Source organism: Falco biarmicus, chromosome 10 (genome assembly GCF_023638135.1).
Source record: "Falco biarmicus isolate bFalBia1 chromosome 10, bFalBia1.pri, whole genome shotgun sequence".
NCBI lineage: Eukaryota > Metazoa > Chordata > Aves > Falconiformes > Falconidae > Falco > Falco biarmicus.
Genome location: NC_079297.1, coordinates 28,632,593 through 28,656,234, shown reverse-complemented (window position 1 = coordinate 28,656,234; position 23,642 = coordinate 28,632,593). Strand labels below are relative to the sequence as shown.

Below are 23,642 nucleotides of genomic sequence, written 5' to 3'. Positions count from 1 at the left end.
TATTTTTTCAACCTAGCTGTAGCACATCCATTGATCTCCCGGTTCTTTTCTGTCCTTCACCATTTCATTAGCCACTTTAGGTCATATAACTTGCTGCCTCCAGCTATGACTGGCTACATACCCAGAATAATTTCACTCCATTGCTGCAATTTTTAAATAAAATATCAGAACCTTTGAAATGCTGTCTCTGCTTTCTTGTTACAATTTATATGTAGAAGGCATGTATGTGGTTGATATGCAGAGTATATATACAGTACCAAGCAGATTAGGAGCTGATTCTAGTGAGGAAAGATTGAAGAGGTTTGACACAGGATCATCATCAGAAGTAGAACATTTATAAGGATCTTCACCTTTTGTTGTAGGAGATACACCTTCAGGCAGGCATTCTGTGAGGATATGTCTTTAAACAGTTTATTTTCTTGGGTGTATGTTTTTAAGATTCTTATTATGGCATAGAAAAATAAAAAAAAAATAGAAAACAGTCACCTGAGTTGGATTTCCAATAAAAATATAAATAGCATCATAAAGTCATGACAGTATCATTAACTAGATTAGTTTTTTTCATAGGAAGGGAGACTTCAGGCTCACTGCCCTCATAAGGATCCCCTGAAGAAATTACCCTTGGTGAATTTCCTTGGACTGTCAACCTTTCAGGCTGTATCTCTCATACGCAGGTCATTTTACTCACTGAAGCTGTGTTCCACAGATAGTATGTTCATGTACAGGCAGTAGATGAGTGGTATCATACTCAATTCAGATGAGTATCCAGTGCATGAATAATGTTGGGCACAAAGCTAAAAGTTGGTTTATGTGGAGACTTCCTTGTAGCTGTTTGTCAGGTTTGGTGGCTTTATTGGACAGATTGTGATTTCAGAGATAGATACACTCTCAGTTTTGCACAGTTCCTTCATGATGAGTCTCTGTTATAGCAGCATTTAGAGGGCTTTCTACAGAGGAAACCAATTTCTGCAAAGCATCTCCTAACTTCAGGGACGGTTTTTCAAATTCCAGAGTCTGCTCTTGTTTGTATAAGGAGAGTGGAGAGGGCTGTGATGTAGCAGCAAGCTGACAAAAAAATGGAGGGGGACAGGTATGATGTGCTAATGAACCACAGCATTGAAGAGGATGGGCTATCTCACATATAAACTGTGGAGGTGAATTGTGGTTTGAATAGATTGTTTTTTGAATAGTTTCTTTAACTTTACAATAAAGTGTTCACAGAAAGGTGAAGAGGAAGTCTAAATCTGTTTTTTTCAGAAGGAGAAAAGAAACCTCTGACCATGTGATTTTTTTTCCCCAGATGTATGTTCAAATTTGGGGTTTAAATTAGAGAGAATTAAAAGAAGAATGTAATAAAGGATGTAGTTTTATACTTAAGAGCTTTTTTGAGAGCTTTTTGCATTTGATGTTTCTAATCAATTTTCTGAGGAACAATAAACTAAACTAAATTAAAAGATATATGGAACAAATTTTTAATTTGATTAACCAAACTGTGTGATTGACTGTTGTTGCTTTTTCTCATGCTTACCATTGATCTCCCTTAGGTGCTTTTTGTCTTGCATAGTAGATTCCCAAGTATTGCGAAGTATGTTGTCTGCTTCAAAAGCGCATTAGTACGTGGGGCCCATTATTTTGAACTTGCTGCTAATGCAATAGGAATACTAATATCTCCTGTGATCTATCATTTGATCTTCTCGTTTATTGCTCTGTATTTAATTTATAAGCTGACATGGGAATGCAAAAAGGCATTTAGAGCTTTTTTTGGCACTAAATAAGTAAAATATCAACAATAAATCACAAATATTTGCAAAGCTTTCAAAGAATTCCAATAGCAAGACTCAAGTGCAGCTTCCAAGATCCAGTGTTAATAAATAGCTGTTTCTTCAAGGCTGGTAAATGCATAATGAGCGTTTGCTTTTATTTGTTTTTATGTTCAGCAAGTGAAGCAGTATGTTTAGCTTGAGCTAATATCTACACAGTAAAATGATAGTAGAAAGAGAAAATCTTGGGCAAACATCTTTGAAAATTAGAGACATTCTGAAGAGATTTAAACTGAAAATTGTGCTGTTTCTTAGCCAGTTTGGACATCTTCCTGAAAGTCTTGTGTGACTGGTTCCATTGAGCAGAGTGGTCATATGAGGAATGACAGTGTGAAAAACAACTGGACACCTGCAAACTGTAGTTTTACTCATTTTCCATCAAACCATGTGGTTGGTGCCCTCCAGTGAATGTCTCATTAACACACTGTATTTCCACTTGAGATGGAGCAATGAATGGCACTAAGATTAGTTCATATCAGTTGTTCTCCAGAGAGAACTTGGAGTTCTGCTTATTTTGAAGTCCCACCTAAGGCAATACTGTTCCTAATGTGTCTCGGAGTCACTTATTTCCTAGGCCTCGGCCGTGATTTAACCCTAGCTGGCAACTAAGCACCACACAGCTGCTCACTCACTCTCCCCGCGTTGGAATGGGAGAGAGGATCAGAGAAGTGAGAAAGCTCATGGGTTGAGGTAAAGACAGTTTTAATAGGGATTAAGCAAAAACCATGCACACAAGCAAAGCAAAACAAGGAATTCCTTTAGCAGTTCCCACGGGCAGGCAGGTGTTCAGCCACCTCCAGGAAAGCAGGGCTCCATCACACATAATGGTTACTTGGGAAGACAAACACCATCGCTCCAGATGTCCCCCCCCCTTCCTTCTTCCCCAAGCTTTGTATGCTGAGCATGATGCTGTATAGTATGGAATATCCCTTAGGTCAGTGGGGCTCAGCTGTCCCAGCTGTGTCCCCTCCCAACTCATTGTGCATCTCCAGCCTCCTCACTGGTAGGATGGGGTAAGGAGCAGAAAAGGCCTTGACTTCTTTGGAAACACCACTGAGCAGTAATGAAAACATCCTTCTGTTATCAACAGTTCCCAGCACAAATCCAAAACATAGCCCCATGCTAGCTACTATGAAGAAAATTAACTCTCTCCCAGCCCAAAACAGCACAGCCTCATAGTGTCTCACTATTACAGACTGATTAAAGGAGGAAAGGAGATCTTAAGCATTGGCAGAAAGGGGTCTTGCAAACCTAGTAGCTACAGGAGACTGATATGGTGTGGGAGCTTCCACTCTGTAGTTACGAATTTATTTTTTAATCTGTGTGATGGGTTTACCTCAGCCAGCAGCAAAACACCACACTTCCCCCCCCCCCCGCCCCAGTAAGAAGACTTGTGTGTTGAGATAGACGTTTAATAAACAAAGGAAAAAGGAAGACACCCACCCCCCCTCCCAACCTAATGTTGTGAAGTCTGTCACTAACCACCTCCCCCAAGTAGACAGTAGGCTTACCCAGTCTCTGAGCAATGTCTGCTCCTCCAAATCCTGTCCCTTCCCTTGTCCTCCTGGCCATACTGCTTCGCATACAAGCCAGGACGCTATTGGTCTTCTTGGCCACCTCGGTACACTTCTGGCTCATGTTAAGCAAGCTGTCAGCCAGCACCTCTAGGTCTTTTTCTGCCAGACAGCTTTTCAGCCACTCTGCCCCCAGCCTGTAGCATTGTATGGGGTTGTTGTAATCCAAGTGCAGGACTTGTTGAACCTCATACAGTTGGCCTCGGCCCATCAGTCCAGCCTGGCTGGATCCTTCTGCAGGGCCTTCCTACCCTCAAGCACATCAGCACTCTCACCCAGCTTGGTGTAATCTGTAAACTTACTGAGGGTGCGCTCGATCCCCTCATCCAGATCGTTGGTAAAGGTGTTAAACAGGACTGGCCCCTGTACAGGACTGGTCCCTGGGGAACACCACTTGTGACCAGTCACCAGCTGGATGTAACTCCATTCATCATCACGCTCTGGGCTCGGCCATGCAGCCAGCTTTTAACACGGTGCAGAGTACACCCATCCCAGCCATGAGCAGCCAGTTCCTCTAGGAGAACGTTGTGAGAGACTGTGTCAAAGGCTTTGCTGAGGTCCAACACCCACAGCTTTTCCCTCATCCACTAGGTGGGTCTTCTTGTCATAGAAGGAGATCAGGTTCATCATGCAGGACTTGCCTTTCCTAAACCCATGCTGGCTGGGCCTGATTGCCTGGTTGTCCTGCACATGCCACGTGATGTTGGTCAGGATGTTCTGCTCCATAACCTTCCCTGGCACCGAGGTCAGGCTGACCAGCCTATAATGCCCCAGATCCTCCTTCCTGTCTTTCTTGTAGATGGGCGTCACTTTGGCCAGCCTCCCGTCTTCTGGGAGTTCCCTGGTTAGCCAGGACTGTTGATAAACGATGGAAAGTGGCTTGCCGAGCTTCTCTGCCAGCTCTCTCAGTACCCATGGGTGGATCCCATCCAGCCCCATAGACTTGTGTGGAGCACCAGGTCACCAACTGTTTCCTCCTGGGCTGTGGGGACTTCATTCTGCTCCTTGTCCCTGTATTCCAGCTCAGGGGGCAGAGTACCCAGAAGGTAACTGGTCTTAATATTAAAAGACTGAGGCAAAGAAAGCATTATGTACCTCAGCCTTTTCATCCTTTGTGGCAATGTTCCTTGCTGCATCCAATAAAGGATGATTATCCTTGGCCCTCCTTTTGTTTCCAGTGTATTTGTTAAAACATTTTTTGTTATCTTTTGTGGCAGTGGCTGTAAGTGTTCAGTGCTGCTGAGGCAAAGCTTCTCTTCATTGCTACTCCTCACTTTTTGTATAGGACCTTTTCCTTATAAGCTAATTGCATCAGTCAGCTGGTTTAGCTAACAATCTTAACAGCAGCCTATGAACCCCAGGTTTCTCTCTGTTTAGAGACTCTTATCAGACAGAAGAGCAGAATCCCATGTTTGTTCTTACTTAATTTTGTACTTTTGTCTCCTCAAGATGTCTTTTGTATGGTATTATTAGGACAGCACAGGGTATCCTGCCAACTGTAATGTGCAGGGAGAAAAGATGTTAATGTTTTCAAAATAAAACCCTTTCTCTTTTCGTTTTAAAAAGCCAGTATAGTTGAAAGAAGTAGCTGTCATGGCTGTCTGTGATGAATTCAAGTTGTGATGAGTATTGAATGAGCTGCCAAGCCCTGCACATCACTGAAGACTTGTCTTTGGTAGCCAGCTAGCTGGCAAACTAACCTTATCACATTATTATCCTAAGATGTATGTGACTTGTTGCTTCAGTGAGTGTGATACTGTAAAAAGTTCCAAAATATCCTTGGAAAAGGCCTGAATGCTGTATTTGAGCTCATGTAAGATGTACATGGATTTGGTTTGGAATCCAAACCCAGATTTCTTGACTGACCTGTTTGTAAAGGGTTAGTCCCAGAGAGTTTTGAGAAAAATGCAGCTATAGACTTGCTCTGGAGATTTTCTTACTTATTTTTGCCTGCTTAGCCTGGCAGTGTTTTCCTGTTCTGTTTAGATGCTTACAGAGGCAGCAGAGCCCTCTGTGTGTTTTGTTTTGCAGGTTGTTCTTACTGAAGCCTCCCTTTGTTCATTTTCTTAGTCTCATCTGAGTCATTAGGCTTATCTTTATGTGTCAAATGATACACAGAGACAATGAGGGGGAGTAATTCCACACTTGTATCTGACGTTTGTCATGTCAGGAGTTCTCACCATTTTATGTGTAAGTACAACGGGATTTTTCAAAAGCAGTCTGCATCTGCCTGAGTCTGTACTCTTTAAAACCAATTACACTTGAAATTCTTCCCACACTATAGAAGCCTTTATGTTGTATATATTCCTTTTAAAATATTTTATATTTTAAAATTGTACACAAAACCCAGGTTTTTGTATACGGAAGAGTATATATGTGAAAGATTATGAAGGGATAAAGTATATTTCTTTGCCATACTCTAGAACAACTTTCTTCTTTGTTAAATGGAAAGTGTAGTGGGTTTGCATGGCAAGGTTTTGGTAGTGGGGCTGCTACAGGGGTGGCTTCTGTGAGATGCCAGAAGCTTCCCCCATGTCTAACAGAGACAATGCCACCTGGCTTCAGGATGGACCCACCACTGGCCAAGGCCGAGCCCATCAGTGATGGTGGTAGCACCTCTGGGATAATGTATTTAAGAAGCATGAAAAGTCTGCTTGCAGCCAGAGAGAGGAATGAGATTATGTGAGAGCAACAACCCTGCAGCCCCCCAGGTCAGTGCAGAAGGAGGGGCAGGAGGGGCTCCAGGCACTGGAGCAGAGATTCCCTGGCAGCCCGTGAAGCCCATGGAGGTTAATGGTGGAGCAGATCCCCACCTGCAGCTCATGGAGACCCCCCGCTGGAGCAGGGGGGTGCCCAAAGGAGGCTGTGACCCCGTGGGCAGCCTGTGCTGGAGCAGCTCCAGGCAGGACCTGTGGCCCCATGGAGAGAAGAGCCCAGGCTGGTGCAGGTTTGCTGGCAGGACCCAGGCTGCAGCAGGCTGTGCAGAACTGCAGCCCTTGGGAAGGACTTCTGTTGGAGAAGTTCATGGAGAACTATCTCCTGTGGGAGGGACCCCACAGTGGAGCAGGGTAAGAGTGTGAGGAGGAAGGAGCAACAGAGACAATGTGTGATGGACTGACCGTAACCCCCATTCCCTATTGCCCTGAGCCGCTCAGTGGGGAGGAGGTAGAGAAATCAGGAGTGAAGTTAAGGTCAGAAAGAAGGAGGGGTGGGGGGAAGGTGCTTTTTTTCTGCTTTGAATGGTAATACATTCAACTAATTTCCCCATGTCCAGTCTGTTTTGCCCATGATGGTAACTGGTGAGTGATCTCCCTGTCCTTACCTCGACCCACAAGCCTTTCATGATATTTTCTCTCCCCTGTCTGGTTGAGGAGGGGAGTGATAGAGTGTCTTTGGTGGGTGCCTGGCATTCAGCCAGGGTCAAACCACCACAGAAAGCTATTTTGATAAAAAAAAACCCCCTACTTCCTGAATATTATTTTTTTTTCTTTCTGCCATACTTATTCCACAGAAATTTTGTGCTGTGAAAGGTAGCTTTTAATTATCTTGCTATGTGAAAATTGCTTCTTGAAGCTGGATGGTGCAATAAGTGCTGATATTTAGTTTCTTGGATCTGAGTTGAAATCTTGACTTAGGTAATAAGTAAAGGGAAGTTTGTTGACTGCACAATATAGGAAAGGAACTAATTGGTTTGAGGGGAGAATGATCTCTGAAGAGGCTACTAAAATGATAATGGGTAGGTGATAATTTAGCAAAATAGGTGTATGCATTTGTTCTGATTGACTGAAGTAAGGAATTAAACTAGAAGTTTTCCACTTTTTTTTATTTGTTTCCTTACTGTGAATCCAAACTTCTAGTGTAAACCTTATTTGCTATCAAGGAAAGATAGTGATGCTGTTCAGAGGGCTGAGGTACATGGCTATGTCTTCCAGCTGTTAAAGATTTTCTGTAAGAAAAAGATAACACCTGTGTTCTCTCTCTCTGATTATCCCAATTGTAAAGATAGCAACACAGTATTTGCTGATGTGGCAAACTCTTAATAGAAGGAGCAGTCATTTACAGTATGTTCCTACAGTTTTTTTCCTGAGGCTGATCTTCCACCACTTGGAAGAAGATATGATAAAGTGGTGGATGCCTCTATTCAGTCAGCACTCTTGTGTCCAGAGAAATGAACTTTAGCTGTGAGTAACTGAAGTAACTAAAGAGGAAAACGAAACACTCTGCTTAAAGGCAACAGAATGCCAGTTAGTACTCTGAAGTACATAATCAGAATGTTCACTGTGAAAATTGAGATTTTTAACAAACCACACTTCTTTTTTTCCCTACTGGTAAATTTGAATACTATATTTTGTAGAAGTACCCTGAAATGTTTCATTTCAAATCCACTAAATAACAGATGAATCGGAATTTCCCTGTTGGCAAAATTCAAGTTTACATCTGTCAAACCTCAAATGTCTCAACCTGGGCATTTCTCTTTGCCTTTACTTTCTGCAGTCTGTCATTGCATGTTTTAATCATAAGCTAGGTAAGCTGTCCATGGACCCTGGTCTATATAGGAAAAAAAGACTTAAGAAGTTTCCTAAGTAGATCTCCAGTTGTGACATATTGCATCTAGAAAATGGAGCTTAACAGTTAACAGGATTGAAATCAAGTGGATCCCTTGCTGGAAGTTTAGTTTTCATTGAAAAGGTTGAAATAAGACTATTTAGTGTTTCCAAAGGAAAATTGTTCAAACTGTTGTTCGTTAACAGTTTTGCAATTTCTAAGAGATTGGTGATGGAAGAAGAAACTGAACCAGTCATAGGTGGTGGTCCTTTAGGGAGAGATCACATGAAATAAGTAGGTGTGCTGTTTCTCGTGAATCGTTTTTCCCAATGCTTGCAAGTACCTGTGACTCAGAAGAGAGTACTGTTCATCGTTGTCCTGTTTTTGGCTGGGACAGAGTTAATTTTCTCCTCAGTAGCTGGTACAATGCTGTGTTTTGGATTTGGTGTGAGAGTCATGCAGATAACACACTGATGTTTTTAGTTGTTGCTAAGTGATGTTTATACTCAGTCAAGGGCTTCCCAGTTTCTCAGGCCCTGCCAGGGGGAGGGCTGGAGGGGCACAAGACATGGGGAGGGGACACAGCCAGGGCAGCCGACCAGAACTGGCCAGAGGGATATTCCATACCGTGGAATGTTGTGCTCAGGGTATAAACTGGGGGTGGGGGTGGGCGAGGTGTGTTGGCCGGGGCCTGTGGATCGCTGCTGGGGGACTGGCTGGGCATCGGTCAGCGGGTGGGGAGCAACTGTGTTGTGCATCACGTGGGGTTTTTTCCCTTTTGGATTTTATTCCTCTGTCCCTCTCTCTCCTTCTCATTATGATTGCTGTTGTTACTATATTATTATTATATTTTATTTAAATTATTAGATTTTTTTATCTCAGCCCACAAGTTTTACTTTTTTTTTCTTGATTGTCCTCCCCATCCCGCCAGGGTAGGGTGCAGAGGAAGCGAGCAGCTGCGTCGTTCTTAGCTGCCGGCTAGGGTTAAACCAAGACAGTCATTCAGTTCTGTAACATGAATTTGTGTTAATACATGTCTTGACTTCATGTTCTTTACATCTTTGTCCAAAATAATGTTTTAATATTCTTACTGGAGGGGTTTTGAGCTTCTGACTATTGTTATTCTACACAGTTACCTATGGTATAGCTGTACTCTCTTTTCTTTTTCATCATAGCCTTGTGTCACAGTCTCTATGTTACAGTATTTGTAATAACTGAAACGGGGGGGGGGGGGGGGGAGGAAACTCTAAGTTTAAGCATGTTTAAGGTAGAGCAGTGTGGATGTGTCTACAAAACTACCTTCATCTATTAACAGGAAATTGTTTTTTAAGGGTAAGTAAGTAATTGTGGATAGGCCTTGGCAATTTCTTGACCTTTGTATGACATTGTTCAGACATCAGTGGTATTGCTGTTTTGTGAGAAGTGCTGTGGCACAGGGCCAGGCTCTGAACTATGCAAGTATCTAACAAGTAGACCTGAGGGAGACAGTTATAGGGCAGGTTTAGGTTGACTCTTAGCTCATGCCCTTAAGCCACCAGTACAATAGTTAAATAAAAGACTTTTTTGAGACCCTTCCTTCCTCAGAAACGCTTTATAAGATGTGACTAGAATTTGTCATTTGGTAAGTCTTCATTTATCATGTTTTTTGATGATAAAAAGTTTTCTCTGGTTGAAGACAGACCAGCTATTTAATTGTCTTGTGTGTGAAGAGTGCACACTGTATCACCTGAAGGCTGTCACACATCTTCTCTGCTCTGTCGGATCACGTGATGGTGAAGGTCCATACAAAAGGGCTATAGTCCAGGGGGCAGTCTGCTCTGAGGAGTGACCTCTTTTACTTCTGGACTCTAAGCTCCAGACACAGCTGAGGTGCCAGAAATGTGTGAACTGATGGTGTCATGAGACAAAAAGTAGACAAAGCACAAGTGAATGATTCTTTTGTTTGCAAAGGTGGTTAAAATCCAAGTATGTTGCATTTTTGAACAGATCAGCTTATGTGACTAGATTCCAAAAGATTCACGATTATTAAAAAGAGTTTTCTTCTGGATGTTATTCACACTTCAAAGACTTTTATTGTTGATAAAGAGTTTTTTTAAAGTGTACATTTAATCTGCAGTCTTGTGACTGCCTTTTTATTGAGACAAAGTAATTTCTAAGTATTTCCTTTTGTTAATTTTTAACGTTTTTCTAGTGATTCATCCCTTACTTTGCCACTTGTCCAATTAAAAGATACGGGACGAAAATGGCTTTTATTCCATGCTGTTAAAATAACAAAGCAGGAATATTGTTCATTATTTCCTGTGCACAGCTGTTAAGATAACAAAGCACAAATATTGTTCATTATTTCCTGTGCACAGCTATTGAAATAGACAAAGCAAGAGAGATGAGGAGCATTTTCCTTAGTGAGGAGATTCTGTAAATGGTTTAATCTAAAAAAAGGGCAACGATTAGAAAAGGACAGCAGAGTTTTAAACATTCATAATAGCAAGCTAATGAACAGAGGGACGAGAAGAGGTGAGAAAAAGAATTGACTTTGCTTGTATGGACTTCCTGAGAGCTGTTTGTAATTATTACTTCTTACTTCTTTGTCTTTGCTGAGGAATACAAGCATATAGTAAAAAATGCCCTAAAAGTCTGTTATCTGGCCACAGGAAGAAGGTGCAGAGGAAATCCAAAGATTTGAGGGCCTAATCCATAACTCTCAAGTGGTCCAGAAGCACACCCTAGCCTTCAGTCTGTTGGAGGCCTTGGGCACCTCAGCTGCTTCTAAATCAACTAAAGAACCATGGCATTGCAGAAAAAGTCCCTTAGAACCTGCAGCCACCATAACCTACTCCATCTCTTTTGTACATCCTGATCGCTAAGAAGTAAAGCTCAAAATCTCTTCTGTATACTGATAGAAGTTATTTTAATACTATATAAATATATTTTTGTTTTATATTTTATGTATTTATACATACTAAATACATAAAATACCCTATATATTTTTGTATTATATTTCTAATAATAAAAGAGGAAGAGTAAATCCTGTAGTAACTAAAATCTCATCAGACCAGGGAACAGTGTTTACCATAATGGGAATAGCCCATTCTGGAGGATTGCTCTAGAACTTTATTTTTCATCAGGGTCATGTCCTCTATTCAACAGAAAAACAAATAGAAATAAATTACTGAGAAAGTACTCTGGGTCTGATAAATTCTAGGAGGAACTAAGTCATAAATGAACAGTCATAAATGATTAGTGGATGGAAAAATTTTCCTAAAATAGCTTTTCAGTGAAGTACTTTAGACATCTGAGGTCTTATATGATCAAATATTTAGTATACAAGCTCAAATACTTTTGGAGTAATAAAATATAAACTTCCACCATCAAAAGCTTCTGTAAAGCTTTCATGCCACTTGAATGAACTGGTTTCTCTGTATGCAGGATTAGTTTGATGAAGAAAGTTATGTCAAAATGTTGAGTAAGATGCTATTATCTTTTAATATCGGGAAGAATTTGAGTTGTTATTTCACAAATCATTGATCCACTGAACAAATCTGTGCAGCACAAAATACCTGTTGTTACATGGATGCAGTTGTTTGTAAAGCTGCAAAAGCATTTAAGGCTTATCACCAGACAAGTTATGGCCAGGTTCTCAGAGTTTATGTAATGACAGGAGATAAAGTATTCCAGTACCTATTTAGTATAAAACCTGAAATCTTTATTCTTGATACCGTAGTAATTCAAGATTTCAGACAGATCATCAGTGAAAAGAAAATGCTTGTCTTTGATATCAATTATGCAGATTGGAATTATCTATCATGGACTGTGTGTAATATCGTCTTTCATCACATGTATTTGTTCTTTTTTGTACTGTGAGGCAGTACTGATTACCCTTTTTTAATGTCTTTTTACCAATACTGTAATGCTCATTGGATACTTTTCAAGTAGGTTGTCATAATAATGAAGGATTGGGTCCAAAAGCAGGAGAATCTAGGTCATAAATTAGTATCCAGTCTTTTAAATTATGACAAGTAACTACAGAACTTTATTTAATAAACACATATGTGTAAAGGTATCAGCAGTTAGTCTCTGTGATGAGTAGGTTTGAGGCATTTTACCTTTTAATCTTTAGTTTGAACCTCAGTGTCTGCAGACTTAAAAATTAAATTTCTTTCTTGGTCATCACTTGATAATTTTCATCACTTGAAGTAAATTCTTACTGTAGTGAGGAAATAGATAAGCAACCTACTTGAGTCTGAAGATCCATTTTGTGCCAGGGCTTGATTCTGATGCATGTATTTCTGTTATACATAACTTCACAAGTGATTTAAAATAGAATGTTTAAATCAGTATAAATTCGACAGCCTCTGGCATTTAAGGTTTTTGAGGCAGAATTGCCAGTGAGCATAAAACGATAGCCTTTCATGAAAAATATTAGATCAGATGATTGCGTGGAGTTACAATCTGGTGTCTCAATATTTCGCACTGCTAGTTGTTCAGTAAAATTTTGATCTTTATGCTGCCTGAGGCGCTAACGACCATTATGTTGCCTTAAACGTTTTTAACTTGCATTCTAAATCCTTATATTGTACACGTATGAACAGAATATAGTTGGTGTTTTCAAGGCATTACTTCTAGATTCAGAAAAAGAAAACCAGCTATGACTGTAGTGCTGCATTCCCAAATACAGCTCCCTAAACATGCAATTCACAGTGCCTGTTCTTGTTTACCCTGCTGAGAAACGTAAATATGAATCCCCTTCAACTGCTTTCTCTGTTGATGTTGCTACACAGAAGGCAAACAGTAAACAGGCTATATTATAGACTGATAGTATGCAAGAAGCAGGCTGCCCTTCTGGCTTTGATTGAAGTATGTAGAGGTATGACATTGCAACACTAGCTATTTTAAATGACACCTTGCTTAGTCTTTGCCATAGCTGATGAAGGTTCTAGTACTGTGCAGCGCACCAGAACAGAGTCATCGGATGGTCTGCAGTACTCGTAAACCAGATCTGATGGCACTCTTGAATCCCTAAATATGAAATTATGCACAGGTAGCGAACTGAATCTTGTTTCTTATTTAAATCTACACCGTATGTCAAGCTCCTTTCTTGCTGTCTACTTTTGTGCCAGGAAGACTTTCCCCCTCAGTATGTGATATAAACAACTTATAGGAAGGTCAGTGTTTGCATGAATTATTTGCTATGGTAAACCTAGTGATTTAAAGCTGTGTAATATTTTTACCAGCAGGTTTCTTGCATTGTTAAGCAGAAAAGAAGAGGAAGGATAAGAAGCGATGGAGTCAGTATAAATTGGTGGCTCACAGATAGATGCTGCTGGCAGTTCTGATGGTACAAGCAGTAAGCATGTTACTTTTCATGTACGTGAAGCAGGTTATCGCATGGTGAAACGTTTATGCATATCTTTTAATGAAGATACTTTGTGGAAGTTTTACTGTTCTATTTTCAAATGCCTTTTTTTTTTTTTTTTTTCTTCTAAAAATGTTAAATGCTACCTAATTGTTGCTGGTAGGAAGTGGGAGATCTAGCTATTCATAAACTCAGGGGGATTCTCATTCAGCCCAGATTACTCTCCAAGTGAAGAAAACACGGAAACTTCTTGCTAAGGTCATACCTCTCTTGTATCTCTACAGCATTACTGAGATTCTTTGTGCTTCATTTGATATAATAGCTCCCTTATTTATTAGTCATCCTGTTGATGTAACAGTTCTTGTGGCTCAGGTGAATCCCACGAGGTGACAAAGAGTGCAGTTCATGAGAAGCAGAGTAAATCTTGGTGTAAAGTAGGTCAGGCAAGAGCAATGTGGAATCAGTGCAAACTAAAAGGAGATTGGAGAACATCTGTTTCAAAATAAACCGGGTTTCATATTACATACCTGTTTGACATGACTAGGCCTGGAACTTAATTTAGGTTCAAATGTGGTGATAAAACATTGTTTGTGGGTAGATTGTGGCCAATGCTTTGTCTTTTTCAGTACTTTTTTAGTAAAAAAGTTCTCTATTCTTCTGAGAATAAAAGTAAGAGATGTTCTGGGTCAGGTCTGTAATTTCAAAAAGGCAGGGAAAGCAGCTGTTATTCATGTGGACTTCATTAATAAACGACAACAGCAGTATCTGATCTGTAACAAACAGTGCAATGAATCAGTGCATTGGGACTGTAGCTCTAGACCTGAGGATTCAAAAACTAAAGTGTAGGGTATCTGTCTATGAGAACTATTAGCTTGATAATTGATAATGGATGATAGAGAAAGGTTGACAGCTGCTTCTGCCAAAAAACCTTGACATTTTCTGAACTGAAAACAGGTGAGAATAAGGACAGATGTGCATGGCTCACATCCACTTTTGACAGAAAATCTCTGAGCCTAATAATGAACTTGACTGTTCTAAGAATGCTGAGACAGGATGAAATTGTACCAGTTCTGAGTGGAATAAATGCTAAAGTTAACAAAGTTTAAAAATTTTGAACGGGCTGGTACATACCAGAATCCACTGGCTCTTAAACCTCTAAATAAATTACCTTTGTTACTGAAACTTAGATCCAGACATTTTAGAAAATGCATCTCTGTGCAGTGACAGAAATATTCAAGGTGGACCTAGCCTATAGCAATTTTGTTTTGACTCTTCTATATCCAGTGAGAGAGGTAAATAGACAAATTAAAGGCAAACACCTGGTCATGCGTTCAGCTCTCCCAAGACAGAAAATACAAGAAAAGTTATTAGTGATGTAAATAGTTTTGACTTTGTAGCAGAAATTGCTAGCACAAGATCTGTTCAGTAGGATGCTCTATGTAAAGCAGCTGTAAACAGTTCACATTGTTTCTGGGGCTCCCATTTGGAATAGGAGAGTGTAATTTTACATGCATGCTAGAAGGAGGAGGGCACAGTAGACGCATCTTGACATGACATTCGTGGCAGAATGGAGACTGTGTAGGAATGGTTTCAATAGTATTTTCTTTTGCGTATTGTTCCATTTTTCCAAGTGGTACCTTCCAGGCTGACAGTTTGAGCACGCAGTGTAGTTATGTGGCACCTGATGCGCAAGAAAGCCATTGATGTTTATTTCTTCGTAAATACATAGAGATGATAAATTTCAGGCTGGGTGGCTTGCAGAAGGTAACTTGATTTCATTTTGCTTTCTGCAAATTAATGACTATTGCTAATTTATTACTAGATTTATATATGTCAACACACAGCTCGTCCTTTGAGAATACCAATAGTTGCTACTGTTCAGAAATACTGTGCTTTTCTTAATAAATTGCAAGCAGAGAGAAATAAATCCATTTGGCTGTCAAAAATTGGTACTGGTCAAAGGCCTACTAGAGTAATTGCATGGATGCAGAGACATCTTATGACATTTTGTCATTACAAGGACTTGGAAGGCCTTGCCTTCTAAATGGAAAGGGCTGATCTAAGTTGCAAGCAATTTTCATGAACTAGGCAATAATTTTGCTAAGTCAGTCATTTATTGTCCTCCTCCAAGTATTAATTTTTATAGCACTCAGAAATGTGCTAGGTACTTCACAGATACATATAGGATTAAATGATAATATAGATAACCGAAAGCACTTGGGTATAAACAGTTATGGTCTACCAGCATAAAGTTTACAGGACAGTTTCTATGACTATCAGAAGATGTGAAACCCAAGGTTTTTTGTCTTGTAGTGTTTCACTTGGGGCAATTTGTAAAGTTCAGATTATTCTTTCTGGGGAAAGTACCTGAAATTGATAATTTTTGCTACAAAAATGACATTTCATATTTTTTGTGCATTACTCATTACGGTAATGAATTAGCTTGAATTTAGCGAAAACCAGTGAGTTGATACTGTTAAATACAGAACTGTAAAAAACCAGGAACTGCATAAAATGCAATAAAATAAAAGCTGCTGTCTTTCAGAAGCAACATAATAGACTAGATGAGGCTGTTGGAGGATGAGACTTTTGTGCCCTTTAAACATATAAGGTTTGGGTGAATTGTCTTAAATGGTATGAGCTAGCACACAAAGGAAAAATGCAGGATGACCTTTGTAGAAGGATACATAATTCGTTGCTTATATATTGTATCTTATTCATGGAGTTGTGGTGCTTACTGATAGGTATCACTAAGCCCGAAGGTCAAGATGGGGCATCAGAAAAAAATTCTTGCACCGGTTGGCTGAGATCTTTACTTGGAAGACAGCAAAACAAGACCCAGACTCCTTTTATCTTTGTTTAAGCAGTATGTAAAGGTTATACTTGGAAACAGAGAGAATTTGTAATAAAAATTGGTGGTTTTAAATGGAAATATTCCATCAAGAATTATGAGAGCATCCCTATGCTTCCTTTTTTCCTCTCCTAAATGGGCCAATAACCATTTAATCCCTTTGCTGGAGAAATAATGTGATTTTAAAAACCCCTCAGGCAGAATTAGGCACCAAGACCAGATTTCCTCTTTGTTTTAGCCACTGAAGTAATAAATACAAAGGGTCAAATCATCAAACCTTCTCAAAATAAAGTTAGTCATGGAATCTTGAAGAAAAGCATGTTTTATTATACCAAAATCTCTCTCAGTTTTTCTTCATAGTTTTCTTCATAGCTACCTGAAGTCACTTGCCTCAGCCTGGTAGCTTTAGTGACCTAGTAGGTGACACCCTATTTTCTCCACTGGTATGGGTGGAAATCTTCTGTCCCTTGAACGGTACAAATCCTACCACTCATGAGGCCCTGCTATCAAACCATACCAAAGAACAAGCCCTGTGATACCTCTCTCACCCATGAAACCACCTGTGTAACCTTGAGTTCTAACTTAGACAGACAGGAATGTTCCTGTGAAGCTGTGTCCCCATAGCTTTAGAAACAGATTGTTCATCAATCCTGATTAACAAAGGTCTGCTAAACAGAATTAAGGAATTTTGTAGGCCTAGTTTTCCCTATGTTTCTTCATTCTGCACAGGAGCAAAGCCATAGCTGTTTTATTTCCCATTGAGCTGACAAGTGACATGACACTTTGTTTCAGTCAGTGTATATTTTGTTTATTCTGTGAGAAGTGAAGTATTAGGCAAGATTTTTCTCTGCTATACTGGGTAAGTTTGGAGTTACTTAAACTTAACATGACAGCAGCATTTTGCCCTCAGTGCGCTCTTGTTTTATTTCTATATTGAAGACACCTAATTTTCTTTTCTAGGAATACTAGTGTGCCTTTTGGTATTAACAAGGTTTTAGTGTTTGACATCATTAATTGAGCTGCATCACTGCTAGTAACTGGATATCATTCACACGTATCTGAGATACGTAGTATTAGTAGGACCCATTAATTAAGTATGCCAGTTTGTTTATAATTAAATTAAGAAATTTACAGCAATAGAAGAAATACTACAGTAGCTGATACAAACAAATTTGGTAATGATAGCAATGCCAAGTTTAAATGCTTCCAAGAAGAATTACTGATATTAATACCACAGTGATCACTATTCATGTTTGACAGCCCTATGTAGATGTGGCAATTATTAGTTTTATGCTCTTTTAAGTCTGCTTTAAATATCAACTTGCAAACTGTTCATGTCTTTTCAAAAATATTGCAGAAAACCATTCTGAGGGTACACAGCTTTGTAGCAGAAAATATGCAGGCTGAATAATAAAGAAAATCTCTGAAATCTCGCCACACTTAAAGAGAAACCCTTGAATTTCTCTTGGCTGTACATGTTCTGACATTATTATGCACTTAAGAGATAAGGTGGGGAATATGGCTCGTGAAGTAACCCATCCTATTAAATACTGAAAACTGGAAAAAAAGGAACGGGAGGTTTTGGTTTAAAAAGTGTGAAAATGGATCTTGTGTTCTAATGTATAGGTTGGATTTTTTTGATCATTGGACAAGTGTTTCTGTTTTATCTCAAAGCTAGCAAGAAAGTGACATTTCATTGTGCAACTGCAAAAAAAGCAGACATTTCAAAAAGAGAAATGCAGTGAATCAAGAGAAGTTATGCTAAATCAACACATTCAGCACCCTCTTAATTTCTTCAGAAGAGATGAAGGGCTGACACTGGATTCTACCTGCAAAACAGAGAACACATCTTTCATATGCATGTAATGAACACGTTATTACAAAAGACAGACGTAATCATTTTCCCACAATATTGGAAGACCACAAGTGTCGGACAGTAATAGAAAAATAAACTGAGCTATAGATTTTGCTCTTCAGTACTATCCATCCCTCTTTCTGAGGGAGTTTTAGTTTAATAATGACATTTGACCCACTATCTACCCTGTCAGTGAGCATTTGTATTCTATTAATGTTGTTTTTCCAGGTAATGTTTTATTCAACTTACAACACACATTCCTTCCTTGACTTGCTGTTCACATAGCTGCTGAGCTAGGAAATACAGGCACATAAACATGGTGCCAACACAACTGAGGAAGTCATAGAAGCTTTAGTGCCCCCCCTCCCCCCATTTATTATTGTCATCAAAATGAACAATGGAAAAATATATTACTCAATCAAGAAGTTATGTCATTAGTGCTGAATGTATCTCCTCACATTTATTGTATGAATAGAGGTAACAGTTAATCTTTGTATTCCCTTATTTTTATTTATTTTTTAAAGTTTCTGTTCAACTAAAGTTAAAATATACATGTTCATCTTACAAACTTCTTGAAATTCTGATAAAAAAATATGACAGATAAAGAATGTTTTCATTTTGAAAATCATTGCTCAGACTTACAGTAACAAACAGCATATGTCTGTCTAAATATCGCTACACATTAATCTTGCCTTAACCTTACATTCCACTAATATTTTGTTGGCCTGCACAGTGAATTCACACCAGTAGATCATAATTTGATCATTTTGTCAGCCAAACAGCACGTTGGCTCTCACTCCATTGTCAGCCTGAGAATTAATTACACTATTGTAGCTTATCGTTAAATTTTTTGCATTTGTGCCTCGTAAAAATTTAGAGGCAAATTTTCATTCCAGACAAGGAGAGACTTCACACATTTAACACGCCCAAGTCAGTTTAGTTCTGTGGGAGCCCTGACACGCGTAACACTGGTAACCAGTGCAGGTACTTGAACAACTGTGTGGTGGGTTGACCTTGGCTGGCAGCCAGGTGCCCAACTGCTCTGTTACTGCCCTCCTCAAATAGACAGGGGGAGAAAAAATACAATAAAAGTCTCGTGGGTTGAGATAAGGACAGGGAGAGATCACTCGCCAATTAGCATCACAGGCAAAACAGACTCAAATTGGAGAAACTGATTTAATTTGTTGCTAGTTAAATTAGAGTAGGGTAACAAGAAAAACCAAATTTTGAAACATCTTCCCCCCACCCCTCTCTTCTTCCTGGGCTTAACTTCACTCCCGATTTCTCAGCCTCTTCCCCCCGAGGGGCTCAGGGCAAGAGGGAATGGGGGTTATGGTCAGTCCATCACATTGTCTCTACTGCTCCTTCCTCCTCACATGCTTTCCCCGCTCCAGAGTGGGGACAGCAGTCCTCTGTGAACTTCTCCACACAGGTCCTTCCCATGGGCTACAGTTATTCAAAAACTGCCCCAGTGTGGGTCCCTCCCAGGGGGTGCCGTCCTTCAGGCACAGCCTGCTGCAGCCTGGGTCCCCCGCAGGGTCACACGTCCTGCCAGCAAACCTGCTCCAGCCTGGGCTTCCCAGGGGTCAGAGCCACCTTCAGGCATCTGCTCCAACATGGGGTCTCCACGAGCTGCAGGCGGATATCTGCTCTACCTTTGGCCTCCATGGGCCAAGGGAGACACCCTGTCTCACCACGGTCTTCACCACGGGCTGCCAGGGAATCTCTGCTCCAGTGCCTGGAGCCCCTCCTTCTGCATTAACCTGGGGGGCTGCAAAGTTGTGTCTCTCACAGATTCTCATTCCTCTCTGGCTGCAGTTGCTGTTGGGCTGGGTTTTCTTCCCCTGCTTCTTAAATCCATTATCATGTAAGTGTTACCACTGTCGCCAGTTGGCTCAGCTTTGGCCAGTGGCTCTATCTGACATAGGGAAATCTTTTGGCACCTTCTCACAAAAGCCACCCCTGCATCCCTCGTGCTACCGAAACCTTGCCGTGCAAACCCAACACAAGCTAAAATATCACATATAAACCAGTGCCTTCTCTTGATTTTTTTAAACTGCAGGTATCAGTAAACATTAAATAACCTTGAAAAAATAATTGTCCCAGGAAAATCATCATACATAAACAAACAAAAAGCATCTGTTCAGTAGTGTTTTATAGCCAGCTTTCCCATTAATCTTTCAACTGCAGGCCTAAATTAAAATTCTTTTAAAATAATCTAGAGATTTTAATGTTACATGATTAGGGTTCTTTTAAAGCTTTTAGGGAAAGCAGTAGTAATTAAGAGCCAAAACAATTCTATCCACGTAGAACACATTCTTGCTTTACACCCCTTCGTAGCTTTAGACTGTAATGAGTCTGTCCTTCATACTTAAAATTTTTCCTTTTGGTAAAGTCTCAGAAACGTGAACATAAATCCTTAAGGGGTTTCTTGTACTGACCTACTCAAAATCAGAACTCATGAGATACTTAAAAGCAGCAAGTTCTTTGTTAGAGTAGGCACACAAAAAAATTTTAGGTACTTAATCTCCCCAAAGGAAAAGTTTTGTAAGGTATCTCTCGCTGCTGTGTCTGAACACAGGAAAACTTGCCCTGCGTACCTCTTTTGTTACAGTAAACCAATTCAGATCAACAACAAAGACTGCAAGCTGCAGAGACCTCCAAAAGTCGGTTATGAAGCAGTGGGGGGAAGGAGAGTGAAGGAGTGCCCCAGGTGCAGTGAGTTAGGTATCATGGCATGCAGCTGGGGTGAGGCCGCCGGCAGGCACAGCTGCAGGAGCCAGGGCATTGCTGTGGGGACTGGAGAGCAGAGCTGGTGTAGAACTTTGAGGGAAAAGGTGTAGTATGTATGCTTTTGTGTTGTGTTCTGTTGTGTTGTATTGTGTTTGACAGACCAATGTTTGTCAAATGATTCATTTGTCATTGTTACTGTTAGTGTGGTATGGTAGTAGGTTGTAGTCTGGCATTATCTGTACTCTTAGCTGTCCTGTCCTGGCAGGGCATTGGGTGATTCTGTACACTGGTGCTAGTGACTACAGCTAAATCCTTCTGCTCTGGGAACCAGGCAGAAAAATTAGCTTAATCATAAATCCTCTCCAGTTCAGCCTGCTCTAGGATCAAGACCTATATAAAAGATGTGTCCTTATAGTGATGGGCTAGTTATTACTTAAGAGTCCTTTTCGCTTTTTGTGATTGCCTGTACTTTTCCACTTCTGTTTGTAGTCTTTTTTTTTTTTTCCTCACTCTCCTTCGTCTAGCCTTTTGAAAGCGGTATTTTCATTAAGTACTGAGTGATGATTGTTTATTTTTTTAGGACCTGTTGGTTGCACTGGCGTTTTTTTCCCATCCTTGCAAGTTGAGACCCTGCTAAGTTATTGAGAAGGCATCACTTTGTGAGGAGACTGGAGAGAGATAAAAAGGTTAGTGACTGATCAGTATCTGGTTTTTTGACTGTGTTTTCAGACATTGCCTTTATAATTCTAGGAGCTTCAGAGTGCACAATGAGTGAAGCTTGTTTCTTAAGTAATGTTATAACTGACAAAATCTAAAAATATGCTGAGGTAATTTAGAAAACTGCGACTACTGGATAAAGTAGCCATTATATCATATATCAAAAAATCTTGTCTATTTGTTGTGTGCCCAAAAAGACAAAAAAATTATCACAACTTTCCACTTAGTTTTTTTATTATCATTTGTTTACACCCGGTAATCTACTGAATTGCTGCCCTGACAGCAAGCTGTGCAGAGCTGTGCTGCTGATCTTAATAGGGTGATGGCCCCCTTATTTGTGGTTCTAGTTGTCTCATCCTAGGTAAGAGAAATAGGAGATGTTGGCCCACAGCCGTTTAGACTTTTGCATGAGTTTCTGATGAGAACAGAAGTGCAAGATGAATTTAAGTATTTAAGTAATTGAAGATAAAGAAGTACATTCAATTTGCTACCCTGTTGTGAGAGGGAACTTTATCTTTCCCTGCTTTTTCTTTCCAGAAGGCTAGCTTTCTCTCATTCTCTTTTTCTTTTATAAGCTCTATGAAGTCATTTTATTTGTCTTCAAACTCTGTGACTACTCCCAAAGAAAAGGCTCAAGGAGGGTGAGGATTCTTTAATCTTTGCAGATGCCAGCTGCTTGTCATTAGTGGGCTTGTAGTGTTGATACTGTTATTTTGTACTTGTCATGAAAGCTTAGTTGGGGATATATGACTTCCTGGTTGGGCAATTAATTTAGAAGTAATGAAATACTGCTGTAGTACAACATAGAGTTTTAAGCTGTATAAAATTTAATATGTGTATAAAACTATGTCACAATTCTATACTGCTGCTTCTGCATTGGTGCTTTTATGATAAAATAAATTGTGAAATTGGAGCCATTATTCAGGTGAAATAAGACAGGAACCTTTTTTGGAGATAGTGACTTAATACTGCTGCTATATGTTAAATTAACCATTTACTAACTTGCCCCAGGGTGTTTGCTTCAGGTTTTCAAGTGGTTAAAAGAAAGTGGAGACTATCTTAACCTGTGTTCTCACGGCCACTTCATGGTTTCATCAGCTGAATCAAAATGTAGAAGAAAGGAGTTAAACATGTCATGACCATGTTTTAGGGTTTTTAACCTACTTCACGTAACATCTGGTAGTGACATGCGCTTACTCCTTTATTCTACATTTTGTCTCAGCTGAATAACAGTCATGTACATGGTGATGAAAATGTGTGAGAAGGAATAATTGCTTTTTTTTTTAAATACTGCTCTGGAGATGGGTTAAGAAATCATAGTAATAGATCTATTTCCCTGAAATATCTTTAAAAAACCCCGGATTTATTAGTCTGACTCCTTAGATCAATGATAGAAGTCTAAAAAGTTATTGTTGTTTCAGTCAATGATAATTAGTATATGAGAACTAAACAGCAGTTACTTGTTTGAAAGTTACATTTTTGTGAAAGCCAAGAGGTATTAGAAACAGTGTCTGTGATGTAACCCAGCGCCGGTATCTGGATAAATGAAGCATAGCAAATTTTTGAAACTTCAGGCCTTGGTGAAGCTGTAGTATTCTAGTGCGGTAGAATGGGTCTGATACCAATGAAAACAGGCATGATATGGCCAAATGTATTATGCCACAGTCTCCTGATGTGATAGCTCATGAAGCTGTTCCTTGGCCTCATGTTGACCCTGGTCACATATGAAAGCGCAGGTTTTGGTAGTAATCCTTTTCTATTCAGGCAGTCAATGCTTTCTGGCAGCCTCTCTCTAGGTGGCTGTTAAAGGGTATGTGATTCTCTGTTGGTGATTTCAGCATGTCCCTTCTATCTATTCTTCTTTTCTTTCACAGGTTTCCCTTGTCTTTTCTACACTAAACTATATATGCTTTTCTGTAATCTCTGGGTAATACAAAGTATGTAGGTGTGTAATGAAATGAATTGAGTTGTGTGAGCATTTTCATTTCATTCTTGAGTACCTCTTTCACATAAACCTAAAGTCTTACTTGCTATAGAAATTAAAAGATGAAATTACAGTAAAACATCTGGATGCTAAGTTACAGTCTCTGATTTTCTGTGTGTTGCAGTTAAGTAACGTACAAGCATTTCTCCATAAACATCTGGGTTTCCCCAAGAAAGAATTGAAGTATCAAATAGTTAATTGCAGTAACAA

The 23,642-nt window shown here is 39.8% G+C and overlaps 1 long non-coding RNA gene across 16 annotated transcripts in view; it reads left to right on the top strand.

Annotated features, from left to right (window-relative positions):
- Positions 1-23,642, top strand: part of LOC130155679 (uncharacterized) — a 316,598-nt gene that overhangs the window by 183,027 nt on the left and 109,929 nt on the right. For all 16 annotated transcript variants that reach the window (XR_008824188.1, XR_008824182.1, XR_008824187.1 and 13 more), the window contains one exon: positions 21,312-21,417. This is a non-coding gene — a long non-coding RNA (uncharacterized LOC130155679). The remainder of the gene's footprint in view (positions 1-21,311; positions 21,418-23,642) is intronic.